This window comes from Rhinolophus sinicus, chromosome 17, assembly GCF_057876585.1.
Source record: "Rhinolophus sinicus isolate RSI-liver-muscle chromosome 17, RSI-T2T, whole genome shotgun sequence".
Taxonomy (NCBI): Eukaryota; Metazoa; Chordata; class Mammalia; order Chiroptera; family Rhinolophidae; genus Rhinolophus; species Rhinolophus sinicus.
In genome coordinates this window covers 167,552,026-167,571,707 of record NC_142517.1, presented here as the reverse complement: position 1 = coordinate 167,571,707, position 19,682 = coordinate 167,552,026, and the positions used below count along the sequence as shown (strand labels likewise).

The 19,682-nt window shown below is 36.6% G+C and overlaps 1 long non-coding RNA gene across 1 annotated transcript in view; it reads right to left on the bottom strand.

The window, feature by feature from the left end:
- Nucleotides 1–19,682, bottom strand: part of LOC141572868 (uncharacterized) — a 702,493-nt gene that overhangs the window by 396,889 nt on the left and 285,922 nt on the right. Inside the window, exon 5 of the long non-coding RNA XR_012498339.2 lies at nt 18,118–18,176. This is a non-coding gene — a long non-coding RNA (uncharacterized LOC141572868). The remainder of the gene's footprint in view (nt 1–18,117; nt 18,177–19,682) is intronic.

Sequence of the window (19,682 nt, the reverse complement as noted above, 5' to 3'; positions counted from 1 at the left end):
GGCAGAGAAGAGTTCAACCATGGAACAACTTGCACTTTCATCACTTGGCATGGCAAGTTGTGGCTCACGTAGATACAGCAAAAGTTAGCCTGACTTGTGCACATCCTAGGAACCCTGTCCAAGATGATCGATCACCTAGAGAAATGACCTCAGTAACAAACAGCTCTGGTGGACCATTCTAAGGTATATATGAAAAAGGGGAAATGGAAAAATCTTAGCAGTGATGAGGATGTCTCCATAGGGCACCTGAAGAACTCGACTATGCTTTCAATGAAAGTGATAGCATCTGTGTGTCTGCCAACAAGAGAACATCGATGGAGGTTAAGGATCTCCAGAGGAGTAGCAATAGCCAAGAGAATAAGACAACTGAGAACCAGACACCTGTCCATTTCCGCCTTTCTTATTCCCTTCTCCCAGACTCCAACCCCAAAAGAGATCCTGATCCAGAAGTGAGACGGGGTGGGGGGAGGTGAATGAAAGAGTAGACTGTGCTTTCTCCCCACTTCTGGGTGAAGTCCAGATATTTCCGGCAAGAGGGGAAGGGATGATAATCAAATGAGATGTGAGGTAGATGCTTTAAATTGGCCTCAATTAAAAATAACTTTTCAATAATTGAAAATGATCAGAGTTATCAGCTCTGTCTGAGATAGCCTTAAGGACAATAATGAGGACGTCTACACAGCCCAGATGGGACATCAACTAGAGGAAAAGATTAAACAAGTTCATATCCTATTGGGCTTAGCCTATTAATAGGAATAGATATAGAAGAAAATAAGTATGAAATGAGATAACTTTATTAAAATTTCCTAAGAGAAAAGTATACAGACGAATTTAGTTTCTATTTGGATAATGGGAGGGGGAGAGGATGTCAAAGGATACTGAAGAATTTTAAGAATTTAAAATTGGCAATGAACAATTTTATGTCATATGATTTTTTAAAATCAGCTTTTGTTACATATAAAGTTAAAAAAAATACCTCAGAAACATTTTCGCACATTCTTCTCTTCAACGGATTAAACAACTCCATGTGCCAAACACTGGATAATTCACTGAGATAAAACAGGCCTGCTCCTGCTCTCCTGAAACCTATGTTCTTTTGTTTCTAGAAGCTCAGAAGAAAGTTTTTCAGGACAATTAGCAAAGGCACAGAAATCATAATGAGCTATGATCTTTCATATAAGGGGAAGAGATAGTATTGTTATATACCAGCACTTGTTATAGCACTTGTTATATACCAGCTGCTTTTATAATCATTCTATAATTAATCATCAGCATAAAGTAGTTATCCCTATGTGGGGAATGAACAAATTGAGCCTTGGAAACATGAAGTAACTTGCCCAAGCTCACCCAGCCACATTCATGCCAGAGCAGGAATAAGACAACAGCTTTATCTGGTACCAAACGCTGCAGTTTTTTCTACTATATCATGCAGCCTCTCTGAAATGGCCACGTAGACAAAAATCTAAATATGTAGAGGAGATATCTATAATTTGCAGGTTGGAGATCAGAGCAATATGGGGCCATCTTAATTGTGAATATTAAGCAAATTTCATATAATATGGGGTCAGTTCAGATTTTATCTTTAAGGTGTCATTTCTTTACTAAAGAACCATAATAACATGCGTGCATGTGTAAGGTGAACCAATCATATGCATAAAATCATTTTGGATCATTTAGAAGAAATGTATTATTTTAATAAAAACTTCCACTTATTATAGAATTCCCCCAATATAACCATTGTGACTCCATGATTTTCAAGTATTTACATAAACTAATTTCCTTTGTTGCATTATGACACTGCTTGGAAAGTTTACAACTGTTCTCCAAACATGAAAAAAAGAAAAAAGGAAAAAGCAACCATAATCTTCCCAGGGTAAATATTACTGTAACCCCCACATGGAATAAAATATACAATCCTCATATGTATATTGTCAGAGAACAAGTATTATGATGACAAAGCAACTAGAAAAGCAACATTCTGACCTCTGGTATATAGTGATGTACCCAATTACTAAATGATGTGAGGAAAATGCATACATACGCAATTATTCTTATCTACACACTTCCTGGCTTTTATACTTTTAATTAGGCTGTACTCATTTTTAAGCATTTATTTATTCAGCATGCACTTACGAAGAAACTACTCTCACTTTGGTTCTATGAGAGAGGAGAAATAAATACAGTAGAATCTCTATAGCTATGTAAAGCAGATGGAGGTCTGTACACACTTATTTATAATACAAAATATATTGTGAAAAGTGTCAGAAGAAGTAAATGTGGTGGTAAGAGAATTCAAAGTACTGACTACTTTCAGCCAAAAGAATCAAGGAAGGCTTTTTGAAAGAAGCAGAATTTGAGCTGAACTTAAAAATGGATTTTGAAGTTTATCAAATGCTATTAGTATTTTAATTGAGGTTAACATCATGTGTTTCTTCTTTTGATCAATTAATGTAACTTAATAAGTTCTGGGTAGTAAGTCATCCCTATATTTCTGTAAGGAAAAATGCATTTAAAAAAATATTATGTTGGATTCAATTTACCTGTATTTTATTTTATTTTGTACTTTTGCATATTTACTCCTATACATTCCAGGAGACTGGTGGGTAGTTTTCTTTCTGTGTACCATCTTTAGAAGTTTTATTATCAAGTTAACATAATAAATCATATAAGCTTTCCGTCCTTTTCCACATACTAGAAAAATTTACCAAAGGGATCTTCAATTCCTTGGAAAATATGAAAGGATTCCCAGGTAAAACTATACGCTTTGGATCCATTTTTTTTAAGGTACCTGAAAACTTAAGGTGTTTTCAGTTTCCTATGGACACGCCAATAACTCTGTTCATATTTGTTACTTCTTTCTAAGTTAATTGTAGTAATTCATATTTTCCAGATAATTATCCATTTCATTTCATTATGATTTTAGAATTTATTTTCATAGTACTTTACATAATTTCCTTTCCTCTTACTGTCTTTTAATAGCCTTCTTTTCTATTGCTATATCATTGTTCTTCCTCTAATTTAGTTTACTTTCTAATTGAATCTTTTTAAAATTTCTTGGTTTATTTACTCATTTTCACCAGGAGGGCTGATCCTCAAAATGAGTAAAACTGGAAGGCACAAAGACTGACAGAAAAGGATATACACATTGGCTGGAATAAAAACTTAGAGGTAGAAAAAAAGAAGGTAATGTTTTTACTGAATGAAATACTTTAATAGCAGTGAGCAGAGAAAGAAAAGACTGGGTCCTCCGTAAGATAAGAAATATTGTTTTCCTTGATAACATAATGATGCTTTTTAAAGTGCTGTTTTATTATCCCCACTTAAATGAATATTGTATCTTAATAGGCAAGCACACTTATTAAACTAAATGTCTTCAGATATAGGTGGTGTAGCGAATCCAGATAGAAGTACACTGAATAGATACCTAAGAGTGAAATTGGTGGGTCATAAGGCAGTTCCATTTCCAGTTTTTTGAGATGCCTCCATACTGATTTCCATAGTGGCTGCACCAATATGCAATCCTACTTCTAATTGAAAAAAATATATGTACCCCTATGTTTATTGCAGCACTATTCACAATAGCCAAGACTTCGAAACAACCAAAATGCCCATCGGTAGAGGACTGTATTAAGAAACTGATCCAGTGGTACATTTATACAATGGAGTATTACTCAGGTATAAAGAAGAATGAAATCTTACCATATGCAATGATATGGATGGACCTAGAGAACATTATGCTAAGTGAAATAAGTCAGACAGAGAAAGACAAATACCATATGATCTCACTTATATGTGGAATCTAAAGAACTGAATAAATGAGCAAAGTAATCACAAATAGTCTCAAAGATATAGAGGAAAAACTGATGGTTGCTAGATGGGGGTGGGAGGGTGAGGATAAGGGAGAAGGTGAGAGGATTAGAAAGCACAAATTGGTATTCACAGTATTGCCATGGGGATATGAAAGACAGTTTGGCAAATATAATCAATAGTGTTGTAAAGATTTTTGTAGGGTGTCAAATGGGCACATGTCTTATTAGGGAGACCACTTCATGGATGGTATAGATGCACTGTACATCTGAAGCTGACACTGAATATTTTTGTCAACTATAATTTAATAAATATATAGTCATGGGATATGGAGTACAGCGCAGGGAATAGAGTCAAGGAATTGTAAATGATATATACTATATCAGAGGGTCAATAGATTGGGAGAGGGGGGTTATCACTTTGTGAGAGGTGAGATGTCTATTACATTGTTTTGTATACCTGAAATTAATAAAAAAAAAGTGCACTGAAAATTGAGAAGTGTGTGTGTTAGCCACCGTACAAGGCTGGGGAAGCTGGTTTTAAGCAATTTGTTTAACTTCCTCTTGCTTATCCTTTATCAACAACAGATAACACTTGTCCCATCTTTATCCTCCAAGGGTATTTTAATAATAAGTGAGGAAATACATAAAATATTTACGAACCTTTATAAATGGGTGGTTAATAAGAAAACTGCAAAGTTTTTCTTTTAAAATATATTTAAAGACATATCCTTCCTGGCTAATATTTATAGATTTGATCTTCACAAGAATATTTATCACATACTTCAATTTTCGTGTTTTTTACCAAATTGACATTAATGTTATTAAAGAACTGGATTAGTCTGAAAAATCTCAAGGCAGCATTGTAGCTCCTCTCTTAGGTATAGGTAACTGGCAATGTTAAACATGAGACTGTCTCCATATTGAAATAAGTAGAGCCATTTCACAAGGAAGCCTCCGTTATTTATATTGTTGGCCCTCTCGTCTTCTATCAGCAAGCACAAGTACAATGAGATCCTGGAACAAATGAGCTTATTAAGATCATGGTTAGACATATCGTTTTTCAAATCACACTCTACAAGACAGATATGCTGGCAAAGCTGTAATAAATGTCAAGGCTCAAGGCATCCACCATTCTTTTCAGCAGCCTGATGGCTGGGCTAGAAAAGCTTTTCATAAATTTTAGTGCACACCTGTCAAGTGGCAGGTGTGATAGTCTGCTATCTGGATCCTGAGCTGTGATTTCTGGGCTGGCAGCACTGTCATCATTTTCAACACAATCATATGCTTTTCTCTGTGACCAATGAAATCTATATGATCACACTGAGATTCGGTGTGTCTTGGCAGATCTGCTGGTGGTACTCAACACATGGAGAATATTTTAGATTGGCTGCCATGAGGTGTTATTTCCCATTTGTTAAATATCGGGGGTTTCATGATTATAACAACAGAAATACATTCATTTGTATACAGGTTTTGTCCTTGTTGTGAATACAAAACCCATTCTACCTTCCCCGCACTCCTTTAACTTCTAACAATTAGTCCTGGCCTGAAACAACTGTAGTGCTAATTATGTCATACTTTCTTTAGGGGAAAAAGAGGAAGAAACACTTCTGTTCTCTTAATAAGCTAAATTTGTGAGTTAGAAATAAACTTTTAATCCAAATTAGGAGAAATCATATACATGCATACACACACATACACACAAAATTTCTGAATGGAAACTCATCAAAGTGAGATTTGGATGTAGGTGAGTCAAGTATCTTCCATTTTCTTCTCTGTACATTATGGTAATGATTGTGTTTTAGGATGATAATATATCCATATGTTCCTTGTATAAGAAGAAGTAAATTTTAAAACAGGAGAACATTCATATTGATATTAAGAAGAGAATAGGACCCCAAAAGACCATACTGAGATGAAAAGTGGAATATATTCATAGAATGCTTTTAAGATATTGTATTGCTATGTCCTCACAAACACTGGGTGGGATGATTGGATGAGATATTAGTATTCTCATTTACACAGGTAAAATCTGAAACAATGCAGTTCAGTGACATGCTTAAGTTTCCAGTTATGTTTCTATATTGGGACTAAAAACCTTGGTTTTCTGAACCTTGGTCAAACCTTCCATCCTTTCAAGCCCCGCCCGCTACTGCCTTATTAGTTTCTGGTCTTAAAATGACATCAACAACAAATATATTCTTACTATCTTTCTATTTGCTATAAAACATGCCATTCCTTCTATTTTTAAATATGTTAAATATATACACACGCTACATATATATTTAAAGTAATCAATAAAGTCACAATTTTATATTAATAAAATAGATAAATTACTTAGTAAAATTGTTCAAACATAAACAGAAATTTAGATTCTGAAACATGAATAGAAATTTCAAAACTAAGCTTTCCATTGAAGGAAAAATAACTGTAATTATGTTGAGCACAATAACTTTTTTTTTGGAAAGCTATGGCAAATGCAAGGCCTCTGATTTGTCTAATGAATGTCTGCCAGACATATTTTTTAAAAACTATCCGCTAAGTGGAAATATTAATTTCTACTGATGGCATAGTCTAGTCTACCAGAACTAATAGCAATTCACCATTTGGGCACAGGCACATTAAAAAAAAAAAAAATCTACTAACCAATTATTACTTGGGCAAAAGCTTAATAGGAGAATTTTAGGAAATGGTTTATCTTCCCACCTCCTTCTTTATACCCAAATCTCTGCTCTTTTATGGTAATAAAGTAGTTTATAAATATTTTACTTTCCTCAGCCCCTTTTGTAAATGGTAGGAAGGAGAGTATAAATATTGGAAAACAGCTCTTACCTCACATTTATTGTTTTGGAACTAAAACATTAACATATTCTAATCCATATGCAGAAGGACTATATTCACATACTAAAGATTCCTTGGTAATCTAGAAAATTCACCTGAAATCCTGGGCACTCAGGCTAGCGATTACCAGCTCTGTTCCTGGTACTCTTAGGAATTAGAATTGAGGTGGGATTGAGGGAAAATGCTTGAGTGGACTAAAAATCTCCAAACAATGTCAAGGAAGTCAGACACATCAACCAAACGATTTTAACTACCAGATAGTAGGGTCTCACGTGCCTGACAAAAGGACCACGCTGCCCTTTAGCTGTGTCATTGTTTGAATCTTCCCGCTCTGAGCTGTTCTCACAAGGCAAAGTGCAAGCACATATTTGACTACCTCTGTCTCTGAACTGGAAACACCAGCATTCATGCTCAGCCAATTCATCGGGCATGAGCAGTTTAACATTCACTCTAGTAGACATTGACCAAACCCATTATCTAGTGAAGAAAAAATATATAATGTTATGCTTTGTAATACTGGAAGTGTACCTGTAAAGGTGAGATGGTAAATACCATGTTTCCCCCAAAATAAGACCTACTCGGACAATCAGCTCTAATGCATCTTTTGGAGCAAAAATTAATATAAGACCCGGTATTATATTATATTATATTATATTATATTATATTATATTATATTATATTATATTATATTATATTATATTATATATTATATTATACCCAGTATTATATTATAATTATTATACCCGGTCTTGTATTATATTATTATATTATATTATATTATATTATATTATATTATATTATATTATAATTATATTATACCCGGTCTTATAGTAAAATAAGACTGGGTCTTACATTAATTTTTGCTCCAAAAGACACATTAGAGCTGATTGTTCGGCTAGGTCTTATTTTCGGAGAAATACAGTAACTGCCACAGAACACAGGTTGACAGTTACTGCTCCATTCCATTCGCAACTGAGCCCAGGGCTGCTGCTGGCACACTGACTCTTGGGCGTGGCCAAGCATTTCCCACAAGTGCCTGTTGAACTGGAACATCCATCCCCTCACTGGATGGAAGAGCTACAAAAGTCCTGTTTTCTGTTTCTGGAAGCTTAAAGTCAAGACCAATTCATCACATTGAACAAGTAATTGCCATTTTGATATTCATCTTTATTTCCAACATTTTTTCTGTCGTCCAATAATTGCTAAAATTTATTTAATATGTGTCAGACACATATTTTAAGAGTTTTATATTGATTAAATCATGTAATCCTCAAAACAATCCTAAAGAAAGGTACTAATATTATCCACATTATAAATGAGAAAATAAAGGCACAGGGAGGCCAAGGAATTTGTCTAAGAACAGTGTCATCTCACCCTTGAGTCTGGGGTCTGAACTTGCTATGTGACTCTATTTCATCTACTGATTTCTCTACCCACTGGTTCTTTGTCTGTCTGCATCTCCATCTGGACCATAGCACTCAAAATTTCTAGGCATCCTTTACAGCCTCATATATTAAAAAATAAACAACTTTAATTAAATGCTTTATCTTAAAATGAAAAGCTTTGAGGTTTTTATTTTATTGCATTTGAAAATCCAAAAAGGTAGCTAAAAGCGGGCGTTAATTATTATAGTCTTTTCCCCTAGAATGCTTAGGTGGTGTACTCCCCAAATCAAACACTTCATTGAAAAACGATGCATTTTATAGACCATCTAATATCCCAGAGTCCCAACAAAAAACTGAGATAAGGCACATCTGACCTTGAAATCCCTGCTGACTTTCTTAGCTCTTTGTAAGAAATGTTCTAGTTCTCTGGGCACATGCACCTTTCCTTTCAATAGCTATTGAAGTCATTTGACTAGGGACTGAGGAGGGCTGTGAATAAAACAGAAAGGACACTCATGCTAATTCTGTCCCCAGACACTGACATTCTATCTTGGATAAAGTAAAGCATCAAATGTATGTATGTTAATTTTAGAAAAGGTTTAATGGGAGCTCTGGCACTTAAATGAATCTAGAACTTGTTTGCAGCATAAAATGAATGTTTTAATTAATGTCAGGCACTTTCGTCTTCCCTTTTCCTCCCCTGGGGCGAGGAGCCTGGCTCTGCTCTAGGTACTGGAAGTACAGAGACAGTGCCTGTGGCAACGGCCCTGCTCTCTTAAGATTTCCATTGGTTTCTACAGCAATTTCAGCACCCTGAGACACATGGCTTCCAGGGGGGCATCTTTATGTCTGTATTATAGCTAGCCAACTTTCCAGGTTTGAATTTTAAGTTATATTAAGTGTTCCACTGTCCTCTCCAGCTGTCATCCCCATGGCCTGGGAAACAAATACCCACATCTTACCTAAACTGGTGATCAAAAATTGTAAGTAAATGAACAAAGCAATTGAGACTATTAATCCAAAGGAAATGCTCATTAAACGCTGACAGGGAAACCATTAATACTTGAATAGTTTCAGGGAATGTAATCAGACTCCTGATTAATTCAAAACCTTGTTCTGCTTGGCAGCCTATGCAATCCTGAACAAAATGTGGCTTTTCCCAATCAAGCTAAATTCCTATGAGGTAAGGATTTAAAGGAGACATAGGACTTATAAATAGCTTCTTTGCTGGAATGCTCCATAGTTTAGAAATTTAAGAGGATGATAAGCAGCTCTGCTGGTTTATGTTCTTGAATTAAAGACAGAGCTGACTGCCTTTAAAACAGTTTTCTGGTGGGGCGAGTGTTGCATTCATTTGGACATGAAACTCTAGCTTTTACTTAAAGAAGGTGAGGGCTGATTATTTTTCATTTGTAAAATAAAACTACAACTTTAGTTAGTGAATTGTAGGCATGCTAATATTCCCCGAGCTGCATTGCTAGAGGTTTGCCTCACACATTAAGCCATCTACTGGCTGCAGTTCTAATATCCTTCACTTAAAGTAAGCGACACTAACAATGTGAATACTGCTTTAAGGGCACCCCAAGGCCTTGATTCAATTGCTTTTTGACAGGGCTTCTGTGGAGAAATGATATAAAAACCTGAGATACCATCATTCCTTCACAGGCAGCTAGGTGAGCGATCTACGATTAAAACAAGACAAGAAGAGAAAATCGGCAACTACGTACTTGAGCCCAATCACAAAGTAAGCGCTAAGTGTCCAGCTTCATCACAAATACCATCATTGACTCTATGACAGAACTGTTCTAGGAGGTTATGTATTTTCTGAAAAGGATTTTTCACCAATATGCGAGATGGGAACTTTTGTTATTTTCATTTTTATAGATAAGGAAACTGAGTCTAAGAATGAGTTGTTCAAGTTCACTCAGCTAGTCATACACCCAATCAAAATGGAAACTCCGTTCTGTCAGATTCCAAAGCTAAAATCTAGCTCGGACCAAACTACTATTGACATTGAGGTGCTAACTCAGTGTAAGCTGTTTGTTTCTTGCGCAGTATGGAAAGAAAATCAATTTTCAGTCACTTTGGGGTTAAATAATATTCTCAAACCTTACTTGCTTATTATAACAGATTACAATAAGGTAAATGTGTATATATATACACACAGAAACACACACACACACACACACACATATATATATATAAAATATGTATACTGGTTTATTCTTTTTAAAAATAAGAATGGAGCCACTTTTATATTACATCTATAATTTTTCTTGTTTTTGTTTAATATCTCATGGGCATTCTTTCAAGTTAGTCATACTGATCCAACATATTTCTCATAATTGCATCCTACTTCATAGTACGAGGACAAACCATCTGTATCTAAGCATTCTTCTATTAGAGGGTATCCAGGGTGTTTCCCGATTTTGCTCTGACAAACAATGCTACTACAAACAATCTCTACATATGAATACATATACATATATAGAGTAACATACATGTCATATATGACATATGTTATATATGTTTTATATATACATATATATGCGTGCATATACATATATATGCATGTATATACATGTATACACACATATATATGTATATGTATATACACACATATAAATATATATGCACAAACATACATATATACGTATATGTCTATATGTGTGTATACATGTATATACATGCATATATGTATGTATGTATATGTGGAGAGAAAGAGAGAGAGAGAGAAACATACACAACACACTCTGGGAACTTACTGCCATTATAGATTCCAAAATTGCTGGCCAAATAGGTATAAACACATACAACTTTTTCTCAACTATTTAATTGCTTTTCACATCCACCAGCAATTCATGAGAGTATCTGTTTCTCCATCTCTTCTCTATATCCTACTCATTGCTGTGTTTAGCTTTTGACAATCTGATGGTGAAAAATGATCTCAATATTATTTTTATTTTATATTTCCTGACTAGTCAAGATGTACAGATATTAAAGTATAGTTACATTTACTTTCTACTAAATATTCATGATATTAGATGTGTTTTTCTTTTGGCGGTGTTATGAAGTTGTAGAAGCTCATAGTGTAATAGTGTCAAGGGCTATGAGATCCGAGGTTTTACCCCACTTGCAAGTCAACAGTTCCTCTGCTGTGGTTTTGTGGATTCTGCCAGAAGACACAAGATGCCTGAGCCAGAGACAAAGGGCATTATTTCTCACATCAGGAGGCATTGTGAGCATTAGCATATTTGCCTCAGTCCTCCTAGCCTCCAAGTCCCTGAGGGGTGTCCTGATGGGTCCAGAGGATGCCAGCATGTGCCGTGGGTTGTGCTAGAAGACAGAAACCCACCTGCCCTTTGCTCGGGAGGGAAAGGCTATCTGTACCTTTCAAGTCTATTCATATAACTCTTTGAAAAGGTAGTCCCAAACAAAGGGCAGTTAATGCCTCACTTATAACATGTACAAAAACAGAAAAGACCCACCAAGAACTGTCTCCCAGCTCTTAGGGAAATCAGCCTTTCATCAAATATACTGTATTCCGTATGTTTTCTCCCAGTCACCACTTATGTGTATATTGTATATATGTGTGCATGTGTATATTGTCCCTGTCTGTCATTCTTCCTGTGTTCTTTAGTCTGATATGAGTGCTATTCTCAAGTTAAATTTAGTATAATAACATGGAAATAATTTCCCTAATTTTGACTACAAATTATTGCTTTGCTTCTGATCAAAATGAAAACAGATATTACCTAATTGCTACTTTATGAAAATACATGTACATTATTTGTTTTTTTCATGCCCTAGGGAATAAAAGACATAGAAAGGGAAGCCCAAGAGGACGTTTGCCCAATCAAAATAAAGACAAGGTTCATAACTCTTTATACCTGCTGTAAATTCAGAGCATTAGCAACATTAGGACTATGCATAGAAGAAGGCATAGAGGCTGGCACAGATCTTCGTTTTGCAGGGTTTGAAGCTTCTATAACTTGGGAGGGGAGTGTGTGCTTGAAATGTAAGAACAAAATTACAAACATAGCATTACTCTGGCCTGTACAAATTGATATGGCCTATACAAATGTGAGGCCCTGAAATGTCAAGTAAGCGTCTTTAACTTCACAGTAAATCTGCTTTATCTGGTAAAGGGTGTGAAAGAGCAGGTTGAAGCCAATCAGGATATGAAATTTTTGCTTTTCTAAGGCCATACTGCTGCTTTATTAGCTCAGCTAAATATGCACCATTGGTCTCTCCTAGAAAATAGTCCATGGCCTCTGGCCATCCTGACCTTGGATTATGCTGAGCTGCAATTCAAGGTGAGCGATGTTTTGTTGAGTATATCCACTGGGGGCAAACATGATCCCATCAGGTCCAGCAGGGTTACCTCAGTGCTAGGGAACATGGTAAAATACTACAGCAATTCATTCTGTCAGGTGCCTTCCTGGAAGGGCAAAATCTGCGCCAAATGATTTTGAAAGGTAAAGAAGGCAAGAAAAGAGGTGTATAAAAAGTGTCAGAATACAAGGGGTGACATTTAGGAATGTGTATGATGAATCAGGACAAAGTATTTTCAGACAGTTTAGTCTCTATTTCATCTTTTTGTTGTTTATGTATGTCATATTTAAAACAACAACAACAACAACAAAACAGAAATTGGTAGAGCTGCCTCTTTTTCTTTAAGTTGCCCCAGTCACTTGGTTCATGTTTCACAGTTAGCTTTAAAACAATATTAATTGATGCCTAATATTTGTATGGTTTTCTATAAACCACTGTCACAAAGATTCTAACAACACTCCTTACCCTTACAGAGTTCATAGTCTTCTTATAGAAATAAAACCAGTACACAGATAACTCCAGTGCTCGATAGAATATGGTTAGTGGCATGAGAGAACAACAGATGGTTATTTGAGTTTATAGAAGAAATTATTTTTAGAGGGAGTAGCAGTTAAGATGACACCTGAATAAAATAAGGTTGTCTACAACACAGACAAAGAAAGTGTTCCAAGCAGAAGAAGGGGTGTGTGTGTGTGGGGGGGGGGGTGGTGAGGGGGAATAAAACATTGCAAGAAACAGGAATTGGTCCAGTTTTAGTTGGAAGAGATGGTAAAATTAAAGTGATTAACAAAAAATGGTGGTGGGACCACATTCCTGAGATCTCTGCACTCCTATCAAGTGTAAACCAATGAACGTACTTGGCAATAGGAAGCCGTTTTCTGCAAGGGAATAGAATCAACAGGGAAGTGATTTTGGAAAGTTAACCTGAAAGATGTAAAGAGACAGGAAAAGTAATGGTAGGCCAGATTAGAGGTTAGCAGAGTACATGAGGCACGGCAGTAGTTAGGAGGCAAAAAAGGCCTTCTGTAGATCTCCTTGCAGAGATTAAATCTCATAATGGGAATGGGAGGTGGAGAAAGAGAATGGCAGCCTCTGGGACTCGAACACCTCTGGGATCCTGAAGGGCAACTTGTTTCATTTCTGGTACATTATCATGGTGACCTATACATTCTTTCTCTGTTCCCTTTACCATTTTATGTACATTGCTGCCCTAATGCCCTTTTCCTCTACCTTTCTTCTCTGTCTTCACCTGTCAGGAACACTGACCACCTTTTTTGTTTTGTTTTGTTAGTGGCGCAGTAAAATAGAGCCCCGCTACCACTGAAGATACTGTGCGAGGTTACCAAAGTTGGCGGTGGGGAGGGAGCTCCATTATTCTTAAAGGGTATGTAACTTCCCTGAAATTTCAAGACAAGGAAGTACAAGTGACAAAAATATGCAAACAATAGTACCACCAACTACCTCCAAGAGTGCAAAAAAGAGCACCAAGAGACAGTTCCCCACGGAGGATAGTAAAAAACTATAGAAATGTGGAGAGTGAGGAAGTGGCTGATGTCAGTTGGTGATACTGTGCACAGCCTTCATAACCAAAGAGAGTCAAAGGGCTGCAGCAGAATTCCTATGTGGTCTGGGAAGGGAGAGGCCATTAAAGATGGAGGCACTGGTAGGGGGCATGGTTTACTAGGGAGTTTCACATCAACCAAGGATTTCCTCTTCTTGTGTTTCACCTCTTCACCTCTGTCTTGTTCTCATCACCACAGGCATACGCACATGCAAGTGATAGATTCAACAAGAGAGATGATCTAATGTTATAAAATATTGTACAGCATCATCTTATCCCTACAAAGTTCGTCTTTCCATGTATTTTCATACCTCTCAGTTCTGTAAGGTAGAAGAATCAGGCAATCTTGATTTTCCCCACACAATGTCAACAGATTCCTGACAGTTATAATTACAGACAGAATGTGAGCCATGGGTTCACAGCAATTGATTTCTGTGACAGAAAAGTGGATCACACTCTGCTTGCGAAGTAGATGTACTGGCATCATTTGGAAAAGACTTCACATTCCCACTAAAGCTGGCAAATTTGTTCAAAATTTCAATAAGTCCCTTGCCACATGTTACAGTGGGACTAACCGAAGATCCACCAATACTGGGATTTGAGTGCCATAAAAAACTATGGCAATTATAGTAATAACTGTGTAAGAGCTTCCATTTATATAAGGCTTTACAGTTTATGGATATTTTTATTTACTTTGCTTCACCAGATATCTAAAACAAGCCTGCAGAATATCACAAAATAAGTAAGGTATGAAGCATTTCTAGAATTCTGGTTCCTAGCCTAAAGTGGTTGTCGGACCTGAAGCACACAGTTTAGAAAAAGAATATAAACTCACAAATATATAATTTGGTACAAAATGAATGCATACTTAGAATGAAGAAAGAAATCATAATAAATTACAAAATTTAAAAGGTCAACAAATAGCACAAACATACAAATTCCAGGAAAATAATAAAAATTTTAAAAAATGCCTGACACACAATCTAAAGACTTTTTTTCTAAAAGTTTTGGATGCAGACTCTTACATTTTGTAATATAACCATAATTTTGTGATACTGTTTTCCATAGAGAAAGCATAATGACAAATTAGGCTCTTCCCTAGCATAGTTGATTGAAATGTTTATTATTGGTCATTGAGATACATAAAACATGATTCTTCACACTTAGTTTTACTCTGTAGTAATGCGTTAGGTTTGTGCTCTCAATCCAGGAAGTCTAATAATAAATTCCATTATCTCTAAAATATTATATGTACAGTACATTTGTAATTGTGTTTATTTATTATTGAGACTATTCCAAACAGGAGAGAACTTATCTTAGACTTGATGTCAATAAGAATTAAATCCTCTGCTTACAATTTTACACATCTGCTGTAAAGAATTTACCACCGACTACTTCTGGCTCTCTATACTTCCAACCTTATTTCTCATTAACTGCCCACATACGAGTATGCCTTGTGATGGATGTTATGGGACATGTTTACATTGAGGTATGACCTCTAGCCCTGCACCTATCTGATATGACACTGGTGAGTTGGCCCAGTGAGCAACTTCTAGAAGCAAGTCCTACACTGAGTCACAGATAGGACTGCATACCTTCAATATACCTCCTAACCTACAAACAACAAAAATATATGTCTATCCACACTAAATATTTCTCTGACTGTACTTCTCCTCACCTATATGCCCAAAATTTCTCTAGCCACACAAACACTGTACACAGGAGAGGAGGGTGTTAGGAGCCTCCCAGTGAAAGGAGATAGCCGTCTTAAGGGGGAGTGGTCAAAATATGTTTCTTCACAAGTATTATAAAACCATATGGCCGTATAAACACAGTGCTAAGACTATCTCTGGTCCTTGGAAAGGAACTGAGCAAAAGAGATCACTGAAGTTTAAGTTCAATGAGCCTCATGGTAAGTCTGCCTTGAATCAATGATATATGAAAACAAGTAACAGTTATTGACTTCATTCACCTTTTCCACGTGTATCACAGGAGAAGAATGGCAAGTGTAGACTAGTCAGGTTATAGTTCCTCATGCTTGATCAAAGATCAGAGCATGAGGTCAAGCAGATACAACAAAAGAAAGTTTAACTGGGAAAATAGTTAGAAGTCTAATGTAAACGTAGGGAGAATCAGAGGCAAGAGATGAGAATAAGGATCTGAACTCCGGATCATGGGGTGAAACTACAGAAGCAGGTATATCTAGAGATGCCTTCTCCACTGGACCCTGGCTTTTTTATAACACCTGGATTTTATAAAAACACACATCCAAAGATGTTCAGTATAAGAACCTGTCCACTCCAGAGTTAGAAAAGACGTGCTGGTGTTAGTTTAAGTTGTTAAATGATGACATAAACCTCTAATCACTCTGGTTTGGTTGACACTCTAGTGGTTTTATTAGGAATTCCTTTCAAATGAGTTACTCGATCAATGAGTAACCCAGCTGAGGAGATGCTGTATCATTAGTGCTTCCATGGGGATGCAGATAATGACACTGACATAAGTATTTCTAAACATTTTCTTTTACGGTTATCAAGCTTTTTGAGCTTAGGAATTTACAGTCACTGGGAAGGGAGGGAGTATCAGAGAGAATATTTCATTACCAGAAAATAAATCCCACCCCACCCCAAAAACGAAAACCAAAACCAAAACAAAACACCTCACATTTACAGAAAAAAAAATACTGTTGCACTCCTTTTTGTTCCATCAATAGTGAACGTTATTTAGAGGTCTAATGCTGAGCATGAGTATTGTAACTGATATTCCCCTTGAAATCTCTCTCTCCTCGGAAGACTACAAAATTCAGAGGGATCAGGTAGGAGTCAGACAGCAATCTGAGCTACACCTTCCAAAACAACTTTGCCTGAAGGGTGATCCTAGGTCCATCTATGCTGGAAATCCCAAGGGTGCCAATTTAAAATGCAGAATCACCAGCTCACAGAGACTTAAAGATCTGGAATCTCTGCATGTGATTCCACAAATATGTGTGGCTGTCAAGCACCCCAGGGGATTCTTATGACCTGAAAGTGACAGAAGCTCCTCCTATAAAGGAGTGGGGATGGATTTAAGACAGGGTCCTTATGTACCATCAAGATGCCTCAAGGAATTATCTCAAGTCACAAGCTAAGAGTCTCCGATAATCCTAAAGGGAGGATGCTTGCATATTTGAATTCTCCCTCTTCTCCTCCCTCAGCCATCATTCCTGAAGAGGAATGCCTTCCTTACTCATTACAACACCAATTCAACTTTGTTGCTTCCCAATTCTGCTTCCTTGCTTTTTCTTCCCTACTTATTTTGTCTGATGCAAATTCATTTTCGTATTTTCATCACCCTTCTGTTCATTCAAGACTCACAGGACTAAATGGGATCTCAAACCCAACCAATATTTTAATTCCCTCTGTGATAGTCCTAAAAAGTCACCATATGATTTTGGCTTGATTGACTCTATTGAAAGGGAACTATGGGGCTGCTTGTTCCATTTGTAGGACCTATTATCCGTTAGAACCCTCTTTCTTATCACAAAAAAAATATGTGTCTCTATAATTAGCACCATTGGTCATAGCTCTGCCTTCTGGAAATATACTTCTGGCAATTACATTCTTCTTCCACATGACGGTTTTGACTACATTCCAACTGATGAGTATTTCGCTTTGAATATTTTGTAATGTGTCCAGGATGAAGGTATTCTTTGAATGTAAAATGGGAATTAACAGTCTCAATTGCCATTCCTGTGATAATACCTTTATACCACAACCTCATTAGATAAAAACTCCAAAATTGTCCTCAGAAAAATAATCTGTTTCTAGAATAAATTAGCTGAAAGCCTGGGAAACTTGGTTTCATTTGTTCATGTGTTTGTTGCAATAGTGCTTATCTAAACCAGGGCAGTTTTCTCCCCAACCTCCCACGTGCCGCCCTGACTGCAGGGAACATTTAGCCATGTCTAGAGACACTGAGAGTTGTCACACTTGGGAGAGGGGTGCTACTGCAATTTAGTGGACAGATGCCAAGGATACAGCTAAAATCCTGCCATGTCTAGTACAGCGCCCCATGCTCACCCCTGCATCCCCACAACAAAAGATTATCCAGACCAAAATGTCAAATGTTGAGGTTAAGAAACCTTTCATCGAGACACCTTTAAGAAGTCAACACTGAAAAATGTATACAATGATTAATTGCTACTCACTCTTTAGTAGGATTCCTTTCCAAACAGCTGAAATTTTCACACTTCATGTCACCTTTCACCTGGAAAATTGTTAATACAATTTTACAAGTCAAAACCATCATTGACAATGTTATCAGTCACTTAGAAATTTATCTGAGAGGATAATGGTCACTATTTAGACATATTTATTTGAATTCTTTCTCTGTATATAGTCTCTAACTGGCCTTAGATAATCAATCTCCCTCTACTTCTAAAATAAAACAAATGGCAGTGCATGAGAGCCTGGCTTTGAGGTAAGATACTCAAAATCACCTTTCTATATATACTTGATCTTTAAAACAACTCCAACAAAATAGACAGTAGTGTAAATATGTTCAAAGTACATATTAACTAAAGGTGAAGCCAAAAGTAATTTGAAAACATTATTATTCATTTGCATTTTACAGTCATTCACTATAATGATATGAAAACAGAGAAGACATGATATCTGACTTTGACAAAAAGTCTGGTGAAGAAGACAAAAATATAAACCATTTACTCAGAGCTAATAACCTTCCTTCTGCCACTGAATCTTTCACCCACCGGCATCTCTAACCATGTATGCTTTGCATCCACATTGGCTCAATGGATTCACTGTCTGTGTTTCACAAGGGCCAACTTCTCTGACGTACTGGGTCCCATCTTTGCCGCCTCAAGGACTTTTCTCATGCAATTATCTCCTCTCCCTCCTCCCTTATCCAATCAAATGTTATCCCATTTGTTATCCCTTTATTATCATAAAAACATGCTATGATAGCTATCACAGCTAGTCCCCAGTCTCATCTCTACCTTTACCCCTTTCCACTCTTCCTCCACCGTCTTAGCTTAAACTCTCAGCATTATTTGACACAGCTCATCACTCCTTCTTCCTTTATTATTATTTTTTTAACTTGGTATTTGGTACACCATAGTCTCTTGATTTTTTTCTTACCCATATGGTTGCTACTTATTCTCCTTTGCTGAATCTTCTTCATTTCCCCATCTTGAAACACTATAACGTCCCTTACTCATAGGTTATCCCATCCATCCCAATGACCTTGAACACATTCTATATGCTGATGCATTCCAGATTTATATCTCCAGAATGAAGCTCTCCTCTGAATCTCCATAATTTGCACTAAGATATCTAATGGGCCTTTCTATCTTAGCAGATCCAAAACTGAGCCCTTGACTCTCTCTCCTACCCCTGGCCAAACATGTTCATCTTCTAGAGGTCCCTATCACAGCAATTATTGCCATAAAGCATCTCAGGTGAAAACCTAGCCTTCACCCTTGAGCTATCCCTATTTCTTATAGCTTTTCTTTCAATCCATCAAATGAATCCTTTAAAAAATTACATTCAGATAATATCCTGCTCCAAGCTATCTCCATCTCTCTCCCGGATTTATCACCTGGTGCCCGAAAAGTCTTCTGCTTCTGCTCTGGTAAACCGACAGAGTTCTCCCCACAGTAGCCACAACAAATATTTTTAAAGGGAAATTATGCCATACCATTCAACTCCTGGAAAGCTTGCAGTACTTTTCTAACACTCAGAATAAAATCCTAAG